We start from the raw sequence: 18,139 nt of genomic DNA, 5'->3' as shown, positions 1-18,139 counted from the left end.
TATTTAAATCTCCCAGTATGACAGATGCAGAGACCATCATTTGGCTCTTGAGGAGGAAGCATCTCTAAAATAATCTGAATCAGCCTGTGAGTATTAAAGTCATTTTTCTTCATTTGAGGTATTGTAACAAATGTTTTTTTGAATAAAATGAATTTTAAAAATAGATCAGATATTTTGCAGTATATTAAAAATATTATTATATTAAAAATATATTATTACAACTGAAATATTTCAGATTATGCTCCCTCTACCTTGGAATGTCTTAAGTAATCAAATAAACAATACGTTGAAAGAGGAGTTTCACAATGTTTAAATATAGAATAAATATTCAACCTTGACATGATCTTCTTAGAAATATGTCTTACAGCCAACATTACTGAAATATGTTGAAATAAATTTCCCTAGAATAAAACATTCAGGCTTTGAAGCAAAAGATGGAGGATCCTGATGAAAGCACTGCTATTGAAGGTATGGTTTTATTATATTATATTATATATTATATTATATTATATTATATTATATTATATTATATTATATTATATATATTATATTATATTATATTATATTTAAGATGCTTCCACATCATAATGAAAAAAATGTGAAATCTTGCTGGGCCATCTCCTACGCTTAGATTTGTCTTGTATAATTTATCATTGCTTGACAATGCAGCCCACCATTATCAAATGTAAAATGCATTTAAACAAATATCTACAAATGTGAGCGTGCTGGTTAGTGTGTAGAACAAGGGTGTCAAGCAAAGTTTAGTTCCAATCCCAATCAGACACACCTGGGCTAGCTAATCCAGCTCTTACAAGACTTTCTAGAAACATCCGTGCAGGTGTGTCAAGGCAAGTTAGAGCTAGAATCTACAGTACACTGACCCTGCAGGACCGAGTTAGGGCACCCCTGGTGTATCCCTACAACGCCACACATAAAACACAAAAAAGCTGCATGTTTTCTTTTCGACTTGTCTGAGCTGGCAGACACAGCACAGACCTAAACATAAAGAAAAATCTACAAAAGTAAAAATTGAATTCATTGTCACCTTAAACTTATTTTCCCTTCTTCAGATCAAATTAGGTTCACAGATGTCGGCCCTCATTCTGTGCGATTAGAATGGGGAGCTCCAGGTGTGACTGCAAATAAACAACAAAAATTCCAAGTCGAATGGAAGAATGATGAAATTCATTTTACAAAAACAACAGATGCAGATCATTTTGAGATAAAACAACTCACGCCTGGCACACGGTATAACATCACTGTAGTGGAAACCGAGGAAACCTGCAAGAGCTTCTCTGCATCTGTGTGTACAGGTAAACAAGCTGCTTTCATTTTGTCCGGTAAATTCCATTCTGATACAATCCAAAGAGTATAAGTACAAATTAAATTATAATGATAGTGAGTGGTACAGCAGCTTAATTAGTAAAATCTAATATTGATAGAACATGATCATGAATATAATATCAAAGTAATATCAATAAATATATCGAATATAAATAGCTATAGTATTTTTCATGTGTTAGCATTACATTGGATGTATACACAGCTGATCACTTTAACTACATATTTCACAAAAACTGTAGCCTATATGAGACCAAGCTGTCCCCAGCTTCGTCCAAAAATAATTCTTGCACGTCATCCTCCAAAAAAATAATCTGCTAGAACATTGTTATAATTTGGGGCAATATCACAGATATTTATATAATATTAGCTGTTAAACTATTTGCTTTCTGTTCCTCGTGATTCATAACTGCTGACCTGTCCGATGGAGAGTTCATCAAAGCATAGTGTCAGTATGCTATCTCAGTGTTTCCCAACCCTGTTCCTGGAGGCACACCAACAGTACATATTTTGGATGTCTCCGTTATCTGACCCATTAACTTCAGGTTTTGGAGTCTCTTCTGGTGTTATGATAAGATGATTCAGGTGTGTTTGATTAGGGAGAGGTTGAAAATGTGGACTGTTGGTGTGCCTTCAGGAACAGGCTGGGAAACACTGTGCTATCTAACTGAAGTATTTTGCAGTGAATCAGCCATAAATGACCTTAAAATAAGCAGGTTACCTTAACACATGCTGAGCTTTAAAACAAATCAACAGTTTTAAAATTTTGGCTATGAAGCGGAAAAATCTAAACAGAAACCAAAACAAGTATAAAGTTGCAGCTCACCTGTGGTTCCAGATATACATTTTTATATTAGTCTGTTTGCTGTCCCTAATCTTGGAAAAGAAATGTATTAACAGAATTATATGAGAATTGGGAAGGTAAAACAGAGAAGTTGAAATCATTGTTTAGCAAGCCTCTTTTGTATATCTTTTTATGCCCAAAATAATAAGACGTGGTGATCATACAATCATTAATTTCAGCATTTATCATTTCAGAAATGTAAATGTAATATTGCATCTCAAAACCTTGATATTTAATCTATCATTTACTGCAACAAAACAGAAAATGGATATTTTATGTCACTAAAAGTAAAAGTAAAACCTTGTTTTCTGTAATGAGCAACCTGTTGTTTATATCTCATCCATGTTAAAAATCTTTCTACCTAACCTTTTGACCAGTTATTATTTCTTTTTCCTAAGCTCAGTTCTGTTTGTGCAAACACTGCCCCACCACTATGGTGACAATAGAAACAGACAGTTTCCCAGCAACAACAAAATAGATTCAGCACATGACAAGTACAGTAAAAGAAAAATGGCAACCAGAGATGGGCAAAAGTACATTGAAATGTATTTTAAAATAAAATACCAAATACCTCAATTGTACATGTATCAAAATAAATTACAAAATACAAAAGCCACAACAAGTATTTTGAAAATACTACAAAATATTTCAACTTACAAGGAAGCATGAAATTTCTTCACAAACCTTCAATCAATGGGCATATTTGATCAGTCCCTTTACCATTAAACTGACTTAAAATACGTATTTCAAATACAAAATAGTATTTTGTCATTTGTATTTGATAGGGTTTATGAATCAGGGTTTATATTTTGTATTAAAATACTTTAATGTCTTGTATTTTTGTAATTTAAATACTGTAAAATACTTTGCAGAGAGTCTACATGATGAAACATAAAAATGCAGCCTCTGAATGGTGCTTCTCAGTTATTTGCGTAGGCTTGAGATCAGAACGGAAAACTGATTAAATTGAAGAAGGTGATCAATGCTTGGAGTACTAACGGAAATTATGCAACACACAAGAAAATAACGAACAAATCAATGGTTATATTGGGAGGAAGTCTACCATCATTGAAAATAGTATTCTGCAAAATGCCTAGACCAGTCATATATAATGGCAGTGTAGTGTACAATGCATTCGCATGTTTGCTTAAAGAGCCCATATTATAGATGAATAGGGTCATATTTAGGTTGTAAGGGTCTCCAACAACAGTCTAATATGCAGCAAGGTCAAACAACACTTTGATGGTCTTATATATGCATTATTTTACCTAGTTATCCCAGCGACTCCCATATGAATCGTTCAGCGATTCATTTGTACCCAAACCCGTCCTCAGCGCGAAGCTAATCTGCGCTGATTGGACCAATGACAGGCTGCTGCGATTGGTCGACGACACTGACAGGCTTCAGGGCGAGACAGAGTGAAATGCCCAGCAGATTATCAACAATATAAAAGTAGTCACAGTGTACACACGCTTCATAGTGGATTTGGCTGCCAGTGGGTGAATGTAAATATAGACGATGGACTAGAAAATACTGACGACTAACTATTTTATCAAGCAAAAAGTCCAAGAACTGGCGAGGATATGTCCTAGCAGTCTACTTGCTCTTTTTACACACACGCACACACAGGGCCGGCACGTCCAGAATATAGACGGCGCGGCGGCGACACCTCCCTCCCCCTCCGCGTCCTCAGTTACATCCGCGATTACAACCCTAAGATTTCAACCGCACACCCCCTAAAGTCCTCACTTTACAAACGGGTCCCTTTGATCACCCTTTGCCTAGAGCTTTACCCTATTCAGAGACACGCACACACACACATCAACCTCCTAAGAGGAGACACTCACACAAACGACCGTCCTCAGAGGAGCCACACACACACATTACACACACACACATAGCTGACTATCCATAAACAAAGCGGCACGCGTCGCGTTTCAACGTAGCTTTACACGCGATATGAGAATATAAAGAGTTAACCTGATACAGCACACGCGGTTACAAGTAACAAAACACAACTAAATGCATAATTTGCAAGCTAGAGTAAACAAGGCAACAATTTTAATCGCACGTACTTACACTGGTGAAATGGGGGAAGAAACTGATTCATGATCCACTGATCCTTGTTCTGACAGTCTATACTGATCCTTCCTTTAACAAACTGAAGAAGTCTTCTTGTAAGCAGGTAGTTTCCAGAGGCTCTCGATCTGCTCAAGGCTAGGCTATATGCTAAGGTTTCATCTTTGGGTGAACTGTCAATAATCTCCATCTGCACAGCGTGACTTCATTCTACCGGTGTCTGTGTGTGTCTCTGTGTGTGTGTGTGTGTGTGTGACTTTTTTCTGTTAGTGGGCGGAGCCGCAGGTTTCAAATCTCCCGGGCTTGCGCGTGCAACTACTTGTGTTTCGTAGCTGCGTCATCGCGAAACACCTAATAACTCGTTATCAAGACGACTCGTTTGAAGCACTATGAGTCGACTCTTTTATAGATGAATCAATAGTTTTAAACACTGTACACTTACAGATTTAAGCCTTAGCTGGATATTTCACTTCACTTAGAGCTGTGTGACACACTACATGGAAGGGCATTTTCAAAACCCATAATAGGGCTCTTTAAAAAAATGAGATGGAATATAAAATCAGTCTAAAAGCAGGAATATGGAGCCGACAGCACATAATCATTCTCGTCTCAGTGCTGCAGGTGAAAATGCAGAGGAACTTTAAAAATAATTAAAAAAACAGCTAAATATGGTGTACTGGTGTTCAATAAGAGTAAACTGAGACACTTCCAGTTAAAGAAGAACTGAAAAACTCTTGGGAGAGTGAGTTTACTGCACAAATAGTAGTTTTAGATAGATTGCTGATGTAGATGCAAGAAATAAGACAAACAACATAAAATAAGTCCGACAGTGGTGATTCCTACAATACTTCATTGACTGCTTCAAATGATCTGCAGGTTCACTGTAACGGAGAGGAAAGATGTCTGTCTGAGGATGTCAAAATTTACATTTATTTATAAAAATTATGTGAGCAAAAATATCACTCCATATATCACTATTTAAAAATATTAGACAGGTAAGAGATGGTGTCAATTTTACTGGCCACCCAATGGATCGAGACACAATGAAGAGATATAGCACTATATTATCTCATTATCTGCATCAGATGGTTTTTACAGTGATTAAAGAGATCATCTTCAAGACAGGAATTTCTGTATGAACTTTGTACAAAATTTATACTAAAATCAAAGAGAAACAAAGGTTTATGAATACCTCCTCATGTGCAGGAGCAGAGGTGAATGAGTTGGCAGAGAAGCTGACTTAGGCCCAATCCCAATTCTATTTTCGTACCCCTTCCCTTTGGCCCATACAACTGAGGGTTAAGGGGAAGGGCTTCAAAATGAACCCCTAAGAATTGGGACAGCACTACAGCACCTGCATACATCATATGTCATCGCGATCTCTTGCTTTATATGACATCAGACGATCGCGACTGCTGTAGTGATTCCATTTGTGCTATTTTTTTGGTTATTATCTTCAGGAAATCACTGAAGGGATTTATTATGTTATCATAATGATCTACTGTGGCAATAAGATGGCCATATTCATGTAACACACAAAAACAACATTAACAATATAGCAGACACTGTAAAAAGTGTCACTAGACTTTTCTGACAGGGTATTCGAGTGTCAGAATGTTGTGGGACTGCTGTACAGGAGTTATTATTATGGACTATAGATCGCAAAATTTAGCTTTTTTTAATTTAACTTTTTTTTAAAAAGCATGATGTTAAAACACGAACGCGGTTATGAATATATTAAAACATGTTCTTGTTTGTTGTAAAAATTCGTAATAATGCCAAAAAAATTACTTTGTGACCCTTACTACCGAGTGCACCTGTGGCTGGTGTGTTCTGGGAAATATTCTTACCCCTTGGTTTCGAGTGTTGTCCTGAAAAATCTTTGTTTGAAGGGGTTGTATACTCCTTGCCCTTAGCCCTACGCCTTCAAGCTAAAAAGAATTGGGACGGACTTCCGGTTATGGCGGCCACCTGAGAAGACGTGCCTCACGCTGCTCTGCCCTAACTACTATAACTTTCTACTAAAAACATTCGTATACGCAACAAAACGTGTTAGAATAAGGTTGGTGTGAACCCCAAAATGTCGAAGTCTGCCAAGTTAAATAAAGAAAATAGTAAATCGTCAAGACAGCCGAAACTAACAGATTACCGCGTCTGTGGTGAAACACAGAAGGGTAACGATGAAGCCGCGGTGGATGAGTCTAACGGAGAGGCCACAGTTGAAGGAGCGAAAGCGGACGATATACTGGCTGCTATAAACTCCCTAAAGACGGACTTTTCATCAAGATTTGATGGAATCTTGGCGGCGATTGAAAGTATGAGAAAGGAGATAAGTGATTGTGGTGAACGAGTGTCGCAGGCGGAATTGCGGATTTCAAACGTAGAGGATGACGTTGCCAACCTGCAAACCAAAGTAAACAAACTGGAGTCAAAGAACAAAATTTTGGAGGATAAACTTGTGGACTTAGAAACCAGATCGCGTCTAAACAACTTGAGATTGGTGGGCCTCCCGGAAGGCGCCGAGGGAAGAGACCCCTGCTCCTTTTTGGATAAGTGGATTCCAGAATTACTGAATGGTATCGCTTTGCAGTCCTCATGTATCATCGAAAGGGCACACAGAATCGGACCAATGAGGGACCCAAAAGCGCCGCCGCGAACGCTGATAATGCGGTTCCTAAACCACAAGGATAAGCAGGCAGTCATCACAGCTGCACGGGCCAAACAAGACATTCGGTACAAGAACCAGCAAATAAGGTTTTTTTCTGACTTGGCAACTGGAATACACCAACGGCGGAAGCAGTTTGACCCAATACGTCAGGAACTGCGCGACTTGGGGATTCGACACGGAGTGATTAACCCAGCCAGGCTGCTGGTAACATACAAAGAACAAACTCGTACTTTTCAAACGGCAGACGAAGCACGAGAATTCATCAACAAAATTAAGGAGGACACTTGCACCAGTTAAAAAAAAAAGAGGTTGGAATGTTTAAGAATGAAGCTATTGAAAGTGCATTGATATCCGAAACCTTTATCAGGTAATCAAAATATATTGTAATATCTGAAGCCTATATCAGGTTATACTATTACAAAAAAAAATAAATAAAATACTAGATAGTCAGACACAAAAGGAAATATGTGTGAAACTGATAGACTACAGTAACATTATACTGGTTGCAGACGAATGTTAATTGTTAAAATATGTAGCGGCAGTGAGGGTTCAGTAAAAGGGATTACACAGAGTGGTTTGACTGATCCTCACTAGTGTGGAACAGTTCTTAGCTATACCAGGAATCAGGATGTTTCTAGGGGAGATCCCACAGAAGTGGGAAAGGTGTAGTTCATGTTCAATGTGTTGGATGTGGGTTCGTGCATCCAAGTTCGTCGTGCTTCTCTGTATTCTTATTTTCATAATACAAGGTAATCTATTTTTTTCTTTTTAAAAAAATGTCTCAAGGAGTATCCCTTAATTTTGTTTCCTGGAACTGCAGAGGCCTACAACAACTTAAAAAAGTGAAACAAGTCATGAACAAACTAAAAGATATGGACTCTAAAATAGTGTTTCTACAGGAAACACACCTACTAGAAAATGATATTATCAAAATAAGGAGGAGGTGGCAGGGTAGTGTGTTCTCAGCATCATTTTCATCCCAGGTTAGAGGAGTTGTGACCCTTATTCATAATACAGTACCATTTCAAGTAAAACAAATACTTAAAGATAAGTTTGGGAGATATTTAATAGTTCAAGGGTCTCTACTATCAGAATGTTTAAATCTGGTAAATGTCTATGGCCCCAATACAGATGACCCTAAATATTATGTAGATTTATTTTTTACGCTGTCAGCATTACCAGGATTATTTATTATAGCTGGAGATTTTAATTGTACTCTAAATCCATGTCTGGATAGATCCACAGGATTGGACGAGACACATAAAAAAAGTAGAGCAGAAATTATTAATTTAATTAATGAATTTAATCTGCTGGATATTTGGAGAGAAATGAAACCACAAACAAAATCATATTCTTGTTACTCAAATGTGTTCAAGACATACTCTCGAATCGATTTTTTTTAAATTTCCTCAGAATTACGAGCCAAAGTTCATAACAGCTTCTACGATAATATTGTGATTTCAGATCACGCCCCATGTTGTATAGAATATGTGGATAGAAAATTGACAAAGGACCCAACTAGATGGCACTTTCAGCATAAATGGTTACAAGATGAAAACTTTGTGACATATATAGAAAAACAGATTGAAGATTTTTTTGAAATTAATACTACACAAACATCTGCATGTATAAAGTGGGAAGCTTTTAAAGCTTTCCTCAGAGGGCATATTATTAGTTACGTAGGTTCAAAATCAAAAAAGATAAAAGAGAAAGAATACAATTGGAACATAGAATAAAAACTCTTCAAGGAAAAGTATATGAGAATAATGATCCACAAATTCAAAATGAGTTAATGATTTGAGGGCTGAATACAACAAGCTATCTGCTTTTAGAGCTGCCTCCAGTCTTTTGAGACTAAAGCAATCTTTTTTTCGAGCAGGGAGATAAATCAGGTAAACTTTTAGCATGGCAAATAAAACAATTGGAGACCAAAACACCTATTACAATTGTAAGGGTAAATGGAAAGGATATAGTGGATCCTGTTGAAATTAATGATGCCTTTAGAGACTATTACAAAGAACTATATGAAGCAAAAGGTAAAACCAATCTACAAAATCAAAAAATGTTTTTAGATGAATTGCCTATACCTGTCCTTTTAAATGAACACAAAGCAGATTTGGAGATGAAAATTAATATAGAAGAAATAGAGAACGCTATTGACAACATGAAATCAGGTAAAAGAGCAGGACCAGATGGTCTCCCAATAGATCTATATAAAAAATTCAAAAATAAATTACTAATTCCACTAATGGAAATGTTTCTGGAGGCATTTCAAAAAGGTAATTTCCCACCTACTATGAATAATGCTTTGATTATTTTATTGCCAAAGCCTGGTAAACCCTCTAATAAATGTGAAAACATGAGACCTATAAGTTTGTTAAACTCCGATCTTAAGATAATATGTAAACTTTTAGCAAACCGGCTACAGAAATCATTACCATATATTATTAATAAAGACCAAAATGGATTTATAATGGGAAGGCAGGGTTTTCATAATGTAAGACGGGTATTAAACATTATTCATAGTAGCAAAGAAATATCAGATACAGCACTCTTATCATTAGATGCCGAAAAGGCCTTTGATAGGGTGGAATGGCCCTATCTTTTCAATGTTTTAGAAAGATTTGGAATGGGAAATAACTTCATAAAATGGGTTAAAGTAATATACAAAAATTCGACAGCAGAAATCCTAACTAACAGAAATATTTCCAAACCTATAAAAATTGATAAAGGATGCCGACAAGGTTGCCCACTCTCTCCTTTGCTGTTCACACTAGCAATTGAACCCTTCGCAGCTGCAGTACGCTCACATCAGCAATACTCTGGAATAACGTTAGGACCAACAGAACATAGAATAGCCTTGTATGCTGACGATGTCATTCTATTCATGTCAAAATTAAGTAAATCGATTCCAGCTGTGGTACAAATAATTAAAACATTTGGCAATATCTCAGGATATAGGATCAACAAAACAAAATCCTCCATATTAATCTTAAATTCAGATGAAAGAAAGAATCCAAATGTAGAGGCATCTCAATTTGGAGTTGTTGAACAGTTTAAATATTTGGGTGTACAGATTTTACCAAGATTAGAAAATATTGTTGATGCTAATTATGCATCTTTAATGACAAAAATTAACGAATCAGTTGATAGATGGATGTCACTACCAGTTTCTATAATTGGAAGAATTAATATTTTAAAAATGAACATACTACCCAAACTACTTTATCTATTTCAAAATATTCCATTACCTCCACCTTCAGAACTGTTTGCAAAAATAAAAACTATGTTTGTTAGATTTATATGGAACAATAAGAGGGCAAGATTGCGTTTGTCTTTGTTATACCTGCCATATGACAGAGGAGGCTTAAAATGTCCAAACTTACTATGGTACTACTGGGCGGCACAGCTGAGGTCTATTATGTTCTACTTCTCAACAAGTGAATCTCCACATTGGGCAGAAATGGAATCTTATAATTTAAGCTTACCTCTTCCCTCATACATTTATTCAGACACGCAAAAAAACTACGCAAACAAACTAAAAACCCAATTGTAAAAACATGTTAAATGTATGGTTTGATGTACAAACATATCTAAAAAATTCACATTCACTGTCTCAATTTAGTCCAATATGGGGTAATCGGTTTTTTGTACCAGGAAGATCAGATGCAACATTCAAATTGTGGGAGTCGAAAGGACTTAAAATGATTCAAATTCTTTACTTGACAGATTCAGATAGAATGATGTCCTTTGAAGAGTTGAGGCTTAAATTTAATCTCAATAGAAAACATTTTTTCAAATACCTTCAATTAAGAAGTTTTGTTAAAGCAAATCAAGATAATGATCTTAATAGACCTCCATATTCCTCTTTAGAAAACATGATGATAAAAGATAATCTGAGAAAAGGTATCATATCAGAATTTTATGATTTGCTGACAATGAATTCACCTGAAAATTCATATAGCAAGTTGAATGCATGGAAGGAAGATTTGCAGTCTGAATTTTCGGATGAAGATTGGGAAGAAGCCTGCACTAAAGCTCACACTATGTCTATAAATTCACGTCTTAAACTTATACAATATAAATGGATAATGCGGACATATGTAACACCAGTACAATTAAATAAATATAATAAAAACATACCAGATATTTGTACAAAATGTTTGGAAGCTAGAGGAACCTTGTTTCACTGTATTTGGCAGTGCACAAAGATTAAATTATTTTGGGAAGAGGTAAGAGTCATAAGTGAAAAAATTATTTCAAAACAAATCCTCCTCGAGCCAAAGCTTTTTTTGCTGGGCTTATATCCAGAGGACTCGAATTATAGTAGAAGCGAACAAGTATTTATAGACCTCAGCTTGCTTTATGCCAAACGATGTGTAGCTTTGCTATGGACAAAGATGCAAAGACCAAACGCTTCTCAATGGATAAGACAAATGTTGTCAAGTCTGCCATTAGAAAAAATAACTTACATACTAAAATCTAAACAGCGTGTATTTGAAAATATATGGAGTCCTTTCATTAGTTATATCAAAGAAGTGGATATAACAGAGGAAGAAGTTGATGAATAATTTTTTGATGGACAATGCAGTTCCAGCTTTATAGTTCAGTATTGATACATTCCTCAATATGTTGTGTACTGTACTTAGTACTCAGTATGATTATAATTGTCATGTTTGAATAGATTACCAATAACAACAAAAGAGGAGCAGTTTTACTTTTATTTATTTTTTGTTTGTTTGTTTGTTGTTTTAATATAAATATGTATATATCCTTATTTTTTGTATAATTTGTAAATGCAACAAGGTTAATGTTGGAAAAAATGTTTGAAAAATGTGATTTCAATGTGTACAAACTGAAAATGAAAAATAAAAATATTATGGAAAAAAAAAAAAGAATTGGGACACCAATGCCCAGTGCAACAAACGAGGCAAATGCGCAAAATGAGGGGTAGGGGTAAGGGAAGGACTAAGGGGCAGAATTGGGATTGGGCCTTAAACTTGCTCTGAGAAATGCTGTTGCTGTCAAACATTGTTTACTTCACTGAATAATTGTATCACAAATACTACCGTGACAAAAATGTTCAACCAGACAGAAATGATGAGAGATTAATTGTCTAAACACACATAAATCAAAGACTACAATTAAAATCAACATAGCAATCACTTGAACATACAGTTCAAATTTAAAAGCAGCCCAAATGTTGTCAACTCACACAATGCGTGTTCCAATCAGTGAGAAATCATTCTCATCTACAATAATCTATACTTTGTATATGCTCATGTAGTAATTTTTTCCCCTTAAAGCAATCCCAGCACCTGAGAACTTTAAATATGTTGCAATAGACGCAACAACTACAAGACTAAATTGGACATCACCTCCAGAAATGGATCCCAGTTTCTACAAATTCCAAGTGATCATGTATAAAAATGAAGAGAAAACTGAATCAGTGACTATGAAATCAGACTTAAATACCATTGTAATGATAGACCTTCTTCCTGCCACTGAGTACAAAGCTACAATAAACACAATTCTGGAGGATGATAAACAAAGTAAACCAGTTGCTTTAATCATCCATACACGTAAGTGGCTCATTTACTGTACAGCAATTGAATAATAATTTGCTGGAATTGCAATGGACAATTATTTTTCATTTTTCATTCCTTACAGAGCCACTTCCACCCACAAACCTAGAAATCAAAAATGAGGCAACTTCTGCTACTCTGAAATGGACCAATCCTATCACAGATGACAAGATTACACACAGATTCAGAGTGATATGTAGCCAGGGTGAAGCCAATCTAATGGAAACGTTTACAGATGAGGAAGAGATTAATGTATCAGGTCTAAGCCCAGGCATGGAATATTCCTTCTCTGTCTACACATTAGTTAAACTTAATGACACAGAACTTGAGAGCACTCCTATGAAAGTCACACAGCGCACAAGTAAGTTGTGATTATTTCATTTACTCAAATAATAAGACGTAGCACCCTGCTGAAAAGACCAGCATGGACATCCATTTGACATTATCTTAGGCCAGTTAGTGCTGATTTGGTGTTTCCTGGAGCCAAAACTGATCCAGTTAATTTCCCTATTGTTGTTTATTGTTTAAACAGACATAACTGTAGAAAAAATAAGTTCTTTATTAAGTTTATTTAGGGCATCAGCATCCCAAACATGCAGTGTGTACCGGTCTTTTCAGCACTTACAGATTAATATCACACAATTATGCTTTAATGTGATTGGAAATGGATCTTTAAATTAAATGATGTTACTTTTGCAGACATAAATATGGAATATATGTTAACAGAACTGGGTCTACAAAGACACTTGAAGAATAAACTCACTTTAAAGTCTGTGTTGGAATGAAGAAAATGTCAGATGAGAACCAAGCCCGAAGTTTTAAGGATTTGCCCTGGCTTTTTCTCAGAAAGCTCATGATGGTCAATTCATCAGCTAGAAGTATCAAATGTGCCAAGACCTCTGCTGAGGACCATAAAGGAATAAATCCACTGGATTTGATCACAGCTCTTTTCCACTGTGCCGACCCTTTTCTCCAACAAGAAATGGCTCTTAAAATGTCACTGTGTCAGTTCTTGCCTTTACTGCTGCCAAACTGTGACACAAATGAGTGTACGCTGATGCTTTGGGCCCTGAGGGACATAACAAAACAGTTCCGATCCCATTCATTGAGAAAGGACTGTTCAGGGGAAAACAGTATTGTGCAAACTGATTTGCCCCTGATCTCTTTTGTTAGACTGGGAAAAAGTAAGTTGTCCAAATCTGAGTTTCTAAATAAACTCATCAGCAACAATCAGCAAAACCATGACACTTTTGTTCACTGGAAAATTGCAAATGGAAACTTTCCAAGAAAGATCTGTAATGGTCTTGTTGAAATGACCTGGTATCTTCCTTGTGGAAAGGAAACGGACAAATTCAAAGAGCCAATTGCTGTGGCTAATCTACGAGGGGATATTTCTGAATTTGAGGTCCAATTTGCCTTCTTGAGCCAAGTATCCTCTGCAGTTTTTCTATTTTGTGATGATCTGGACTCAAACCAGACACTTCTGAATTCCTTGCAGCTCTCAAAATTGGTACTAGTTTGCAACACAAATGATATAGAATCAAGAAACGATTTAGAAAAACGTTTGGCAGAGCTAATGCTCAATACACACTCAGTTATCTTCAAGGATGTGAGATGAATGAATGATGATGACTTTGTTGCTAAACTACAGACGGCTGTCGATGAAATACTTAAACATTCTACAATGTTAGCATCAAAAAAATGTCTGAAATTGCCCCAGATCTGGGGATCCTTGTAGATGAAAATGATGAAATTTGTCAAAATGCAAAGAAAATGGCAGAAACAATGACACAAGACATTGACAATATATCTCAGTTTAAAATAAGACAATTACCTTTGCAAGGTGAAAAGTTGAAAGAGGTTTCCGAACTGGAGAAAGAAATGTGTCGCCTCAGAAAGGCAAAGAAACAAAACATTGAGCACTACAAGGATGAACTTAGAAGTCGAATACAAACTGAAAACGGAACAAGAAAACAGCAACATGAAACAAGTAATATCTCTGTTCATCTCTGGCTTGTGCTGCTCATCAAATTTCCAGATGTATTTTCTTAAATGGATGAAAATAATGTTGGACAGTCTAACAAGAAAGCACCTGTCCAGTCTTGATGAGCAGTATAAGGAAGCATGTAAGAAAGCCAGAAAAGAAAAAGAACACCTTCGAAAACTGGATAATAATATTGCCAACAGCTCTTTAGGAGTTCAACACTTCATGAGAGAAATAAGTCAACTTTATGAGTCTGCACACTCACAGGAAACCTGGAAAAACCCTGCTCTAAAGAATTACCAGAAGTATGTGCTCAGTTGATGCTGAATGGGTTTCCTCTTGAGCTTGTTGATGGAGAGGCATCGAACATTCCACTGACGTGGATTGGAGATGTGCTTACAGCACTCAACAAACTGACAGCACCTCACAATAAGATCAGAGTCATAACAGTTTTAGGGGTCCAAAGCACTGGGAAGTCTACCCTCCTCAACACGATGTTTGGAGTTCAGTTTGCTGTTAGCAGTGGCAGATGCACAAGAGGAGCGTTCATGCTTCTGATAGGAGTGTCGGAGGAATTCAGAGCAGAGCTTCAGTGTGACTATCTTCTAGTGATTGACACAGAGGGATTAAAATCTCTGGAGTTAGCAAAACTAGCTGATAGTTTTGAGCATGATAATGAACTTGCAACCTTGGTCGTTGGACTGAGCGACATCACTATTGTCAACCTTGCGATGGAAAATGCTACAGAGATGAAAGACACTTTGCAAATCGTTGTCCATGCCTTTCTTCGCATGAAAGAGGTGGGGAAAAAGCCTTGTTGTCATTTTGCACATCAGAATGCAGCAGATGTCGCAGTGCATGATAAAACCTTGAGAGAGAGAATGAGCTTTTTTCAACAGCTAGACGTTATGACTCAAGCCGCTGCGAAAATGGAAAAAAAGAGCAGCAACTACACTTTCACAGACATCCTAGAGTATAACATTGATGGAAACAACTGGTACATACCTGGACTGTGGCTCGGAACTCCTCCAATGGCACCTGTTAATACTGGTTACAGTGAAGGGGTTAACAAGTTCAAGCATGGTATACTTGACATTTTAAAGAAAACAAAAGTCCCAGCACAGGATTTTGTGGCATTTGCAGAATGGATCCGAAGCCTCTGGAAGGCTGTACAATTTGAAAGCTTTATTTTCAGTTTTCGCAACAGCCTCATTGCCGAGGCGTACTCCAAACTTTGTGCTGAGTTTAACACTTGGGAATGGGTGTTCAGGAAGCACATGATTGACTGGTGCACAAAATCTGAGACCAAAATCACTAACATGGGTGCAGTGTCAGCGCAGTCAGGGGATGCAGTTAATCTTGATAGAGTATTAGCTGCCTTAAAATGTGAAGCTGATAATGAGTTGGGGAAAAAAGAGGAAAGCCTTCTAGATTCAATTCAGCAGTACTTTGAAAGTGAGTTGGAACATGCACACCTTGTTGAAGATCACAAAGAGGACTTTTTAAATAGTGCACGAGGCATTCGAAGAGAGGTTCAGACAGATATACACATCAAACTGGAGAACGCTATTTTGATTCAGAAGGGAATTGAAAAGGTGGAACTTATAAAACAAAAGCAGAGGGATACCATGAAAGAAAAAGTCCTTAATTTAATTAAAGTCTGCAGGAGCAGAACAAAGAAACTCTGCGATAGTGAACTGAATGGGGAATTTGAAAAAATATGGAATGACATTGTGAAGCAAAACTCCTTCTCAGCTCTACCAAGACAAGATGTGATGAAACCTACAGACTTTTACACAGCAACTTGGAAATGAAAAGTGGGGCGGTACGAGAGATGCTATCATGTGTCACCAGTCTTGATCAGTGTGGAATTGGACCATTCTTTGCAGTTGCAAAAACACATTTTTCACAAGATTCAGTAATTCCCTGCGGCCCGCAGAGAGGAATAAAAAGCACAAGCTAGTACAACTTGCATGTGACAAAATAATATATCAAAGTGACATATTTATTAAAAATAAGACAGAGCCTAAATCAGATTACAACAGTGCTGACATACAAGAGCTATTGTGCTTCATTGACAAGAATTTGGAAAGCTGTAAGGATCCACAGATAAGTCCTGAAGTTGAAGCAGCTCTCAAGATCCACATTTGTGGGAATGCTGCAAGAGCTTTCCAGAAAATACATGATGACTACATCCACAGGAACGACCCTTTGAAATCCCTTCAACTCTTCAAGAAAGAATGGTTGGCTGACTTTAAAGACCTTTACTATGAACGAGACCAGTGTCAGAACAAGGCAGAAATGTGTGCCATGCAGTGCTTCGCCCCTGCTGTGATGGAGTACATCCAGAAACATCTTGGGCCTGACATTGTGGATGAAATGTCATCAGGTGAAAGAGGCCTTGAGTTTTGCACAAGATCATTTTTCCAGTGCTCACTTTTAAAACAGCTGCTTTGGGATGATAACTTTGACAATATTCTAGAGTATGTACTCAACTATGAAAACTTTGTAATTAAGTGGATTTCAGAAAAGATTATTGAACATTTTTCGAAGAAAGGGGCTCTTTCGATATTAGAGGTAAAGCACTTGAATGCTATCATCAACAAACTCAAGGAAGCCATTGAAAGTGTGCAGAAGACAGCAGGCATCCCCACGAACATTGGCAGGTTTGTGACTAATGTCTGCAAAAATCTAAATAAAGATTTGGTCATACCAGCGGACACCCTCAATGCAACTCTAGCTTTAAACAACTCTAACCCTGTCGAATTTATAGATTGCCTTAAATCTTCAATAGACAAAATGCATAAGCGATTAGAAGATCAGCTGCACGCTGAAACGAACGTAAGAGATAAACTAACCAGACTCTCTGTGAGCAAACCTCAAGAGGTGCTCTTCAACAGAGTGTTTGGCTGTGGAAAAAAGTGTCCGTTCTGCATGGCACCTTGTGAAGCTGGTGGAAAAAGGCATACAAATCACTTTGTGTCCATCCATCGGCCACAAGGCATTGGCTACTATTCCTGGATCACTAACAATAAACTAATAGCTGACATATGCTCATCTCTAGTTGCGAGTGAAATGACATTCCGCCATAAAGACACAGGATATCAGTGGCATCCTTACAAGGAATATAGACAATTCTATCCAGACTGGAGAATACAGCCTGACTCTAGTATCGAGGCCACTGACTTCTGGAAGTACATCTTTGCCAAGTACAACACTAAATTTGCTGCACGATACAATGTTAAACCAGCAGACATTCCTGATAATTGGCATAGAATCTCTGTACAACAGGCTAACAAATGCTTGGAAGATACATTCAAAATGAAACATTAAAAAGCTACCAATGGACAACAGCAATAAATTGTGGAAATGAAACAATAAAAGGACAGGTGAACTGGAAAGTCTTCAGTCCACTGAACTCTAAAACATTTTACTTAGATTTTTTTAGATAACTAGTATTTGCTGAATGGTAGTCCATGAAGAAACAAGTCTTTCATTGATTTCATGTTGTCTATTAAAATATTTTACAACAATAAATAACGTGAGCAAACTAAAAGCAAGAATTTTTTATAATTCTATATGCTATCAATGTTTATATGAGAGTATATGAATTAAATTGGGTAGAAATTAAATTTTCA

The 18,139-nt window shown here is 36.8% G+C and overlaps 1 pseudogene; it reads left to right on the top strand.

Annotated features, from left to right (window-relative positions):
* The first annotated feature begins 411 nt into the window (after positions 1 to 411).
* LOC130246993 (interferon-induced very large GTPase 1-like) lies at positions 412 to 17,893 on the top strand (annotated as a pseudogene).
* Positions 17,894 to 18,139: the final 246 nt, after the last annotated feature.

Source organism: Danio aesculapii, chromosome 19, assembly GCF_903798145.1.
Source record: "Danio aesculapii chromosome 19, fDanAes4.1, whole genome shotgun sequence".
Taxonomy (NCBI): Eukaryota; Metazoa; Chordata; class Actinopteri; order Cypriniformes; family Danionidae; genus Danio; species Danio aesculapii.
This window is presented reverse-complemented; position numbering and strand designations above follow the sequence as displayed.